The sequence below is a fragment of the Phoenix dactylifera genome, chromosome 4 (genome assembly GCF_051530095.1).
Source record: "Phoenix dactylifera cultivar Ajwa chromosome 4, Ajwa_hap1_PhDact_Kaust_v1.1, whole genome shotgun sequence".
Classification (NCBI taxonomy): Eukaryota; Viridiplantae; Streptophyta; class Magnoliopsida; order Arecales; family Arecaceae; genus Phoenix; species Phoenix dactylifera.
Genome location: NC_143193.1, coordinates 47,277,378 through 47,280,647, shown reverse-complemented (window position 1 = coordinate 47,280,647; position 3,270 = coordinate 47,277,378). Strand labels below are relative to the sequence as shown.

Genomic DNA, 3,270 nt, shown 5'->3' with positions numbered 1-3,270 from the left:
GGGGTTGGGTCCAAATGGAAAATTACAAAGCTAGGTTATTATAATAGAAGAATTTAGGATGGCTCAGCAGAAAGATATTTTGCTCTGCAGTTAAGATTAGCAACATGTCTGTGTAATGTTCTAAAAAATTAAATTATACCTTCTACGACCCTATGACAAGATAGTATTCACATTTTTTCCTTTTGGTGTAGGAGCTCATAAAGATGCACTTGTTGCCTCTTTACATTTGAAAATCATGAGTAGCCAAATCAAATAGAAAATAGCAGCTACTGATAAAGGTGAAAATTAAGAAGATGATGATTTAATTATTTCCATGTCCTGGAAAATGGAGTGCATTGTTTGTTCCTCGGTATCTCTATTTGCGATGATGTTTTGCAACTTCTTCTGATTTTAGTGAAATTTGGTGCACAACACTATTGATCTCAAAAAAAAAAAAAAAGAGAGAAAAAAAAGAAAAAGAAAGAAAGAAAGAAATCTCTATCTGCAATGATGTGATGTCGCAAACTTGACTTTGTTTGACAAGAAACTAAGCTTGCTACTCACTTCCAACAAGGGAGTGAGGTTTTCAATTCACTTATGCAACTAGATGAATTTTAATTGTATAAGGCCTAAAGCATGTTCTCCTTTTCTATCCCCTACTTCAGTAAAAGAACATCTTATAAAGTTCAGATAAGAAATATAAAAGAACATCAGACCTTTGAGTTAAGTAATTTGTGTTCACATAAATATAAATTGTTTCTTTCCAACGATTCTAGTGGCCTCTAAAAATGTGGAATACTTGATTCCTTGATCTTAAATAAATTTTCTACTGTACCAATCTGTACAAATATTTTGCATGAACTTAAATATAAATTCCAAGGAAATAATAGTTGGATTATTGCAGGTTCTTTACTAACATCCAAATAAAAAAAAATTTATAAACCAGCAACGCTGTTATAAAGATGATGGCGATATTATATTTAATAGTAATGCCGATATTATTATACAAATCACTGGTGATAAGCAAATAGACAACATTAGATTATCAGCATGATAAAGATTTGATTAAAACAGAATTTACTCCATGGAGGCTACTTTGAGCCAAAGTCCTCCTTTTCACCTTGCCTCTCGCTTTTGGCGTGTCCATATATAACACATTGTGGGGATTCAGGCGGACGTGTGTTTAGTCCCACATCAAGTATTCGCTGGGTAGATGTTGGGTACTTATATACAAGATCAAGGAATCCAAATAATATCTTCCGGCTAGTCTTTTTGAATGAGGTCTTGGATTATTACAAATAGTATTAAAGCGGACTCCACTCATAATCTATGTGGACTAGGGGATACATACGGATCTATTAGGGCTGACCACGAGCCGATCATGGTGCTTGTGATTAGATTTATATGGATTTGAACTCTTAGCCCTGACGTTCTCGTCAGAGCTTAAATGAGGAAAGTTTGTGAGTAGATCTTGGGCACTTATACAGAATCACGGAATCCAAATAATAATACTTTTTCGCTAGCGATTTTAGGGGAGGTCCTGGACATGACACCCCACCTTCCAAAGCCTCCTTACTTTATCTCCTTCAGCAAATTATCTCATGATCAAGCATAGCATGCAAAATCCAAACCAGCACCACCGCCCCATGTCAACAAACACGGAGCCTAACGGCACTGGTACAACCGAGAAATGGGTTGCAAAGCTCCTCCAAGAGTGCGCAAAGGCCATCTCAGAGAAGGACTCCAAGAAGATCCATCACCTCCTATGGATGTTGAATGAGCTTGCATCCCCCTATGGAGATTGTGACCAAAAGTTGGCATCCTATTTCCTGCAAGCTCTCTTCTCTAGAGCAACCGAATCAGGAGAGCGCTGCTACAAGAATTTAGTATCGATCGTAGAGAGAAGCCACTCTTTTGAGTCTGCAAAGAAGGTAATCCTCAAGTTTCAGGAGGTGAGTCCTTGGACCACATTTGGCCATGTAGCATCCAATGGTGCGATCTTGGAAGCCATGAAAGGAGAGGCCAAGCTTCATATTATCGACATCAGCAACACCTACTGCACCCAATGGCCAGCTTTACTGGAAGCCTTGGCAACCCGAAATGATGACGCACCAAACTTAAGGCTTACGGCGGTGGTGTCGACCGTCGGCATGGGGGGATCGGTGATGAAGGACATCGGGCATAGGATTGAAAAGTTTGCGAGATTGATGGGTGTGCCGTTTGAGTTCCAAGTGGTGAGGGTGGCGGCACGGTTAGGGGAGCTCAAGGAAGAGGACTTGGGAGTCCAAGAGGATGAAGCAGTCGCTGTGAATTGCATCGGGGCGTTGCGACGGGTCAGCGTGGAAGAGAGGAATGATTTCCTACGCATGCTTTGCAACATCCGGCCAAAGGTGGTCACCGTGGTGGAAGAGGAGGTTGACTTCACGAGCTCTAGGAGCGAGTTTGTCAAGTGCTTTGAGGAGTGCTTGAGGTTTTACGGCGTCTTCTTTAGGATGCTGGAGGAAAGCTTTTCTCCCACCAGCAATGAGAGGTTGATGTTGGAGAGGGAGTGCTCAAGGAGTATTCTTAGTGTCCTCGCTTGTGATGAAAATGGTGGTGGACACTGCGAGAGGGGGGAGAAGGGGAGCCAATGGTGTGCAAGGCTAATGGAAGACTTCTCGCCTATGAGCTTTAGCGACGATGCAATCGATGATGTTAAGGCATTGTTGAAGAGGTATCAGTCAAGATGGTCGCTCCTGCCTGCAGAGGGTGATGCCTCAGGCCTCTACTTGACATGGAAGGATGAACCAGTGGTATGGGCATCAGCTTGGAAACCCAAGAAACTCTAGAATTAAGCTTGGATAACATTCTCATTTCTTAAACCGTAGCTATCAAGCTTTTTTTCCCTCATGTTTTGCTTACAGTTGATGTTCTCTCTTGCAGCTTTTGTAATCCTCACCAAGTTTTGCAATTCTAGATTGGTTGTGCATCTGAAAGTGATTTTATTGGGATGCAGATTCCTACTACCAGAAAGCTAGGTTAAAAAACATATATCTAGTCATGGTATGTATATGGTAGCTGAGATAGGAAGAATCTGGCTCTCCAGGAAGGCTTCGACTTCCACTTCATGACCCAACCTTGCTAAGAATCTCAACATAGAGGTTTTGGAAACCTCTAACTTCTATGTGGATCATATCCCATAAATCACAGGCTCATGCGATCCCTAGGATCCCATGAACTAGCTTCTTTAATTATAATACCTACACCATGGCAATGTGCCATTAGACAAAAGAACAGTTCCAGTCCAATAAT

General features: G+C 41.3%; 1 pseudogene across 1 annotated transcript; it reads left to right on the top strand.

Moving 5' to 3' along the window:
* The first annotated feature begins 1,456 nt into the window (after positions 1-1,456).
* On the top strand, positions 1,457-2,948 carry LOC103715985 (protein SHORT-ROOT pseudogene; annotated as a pseudogene). Its single transcript, XR_015977268.1, has one exon. The product of XR_015977268.1 is annotated as a protein SHORT-ROOT pseudogene (transcript).
* The last annotated feature ends 322 nt before the right edge of the window (positions 2,949-3,270 follow it).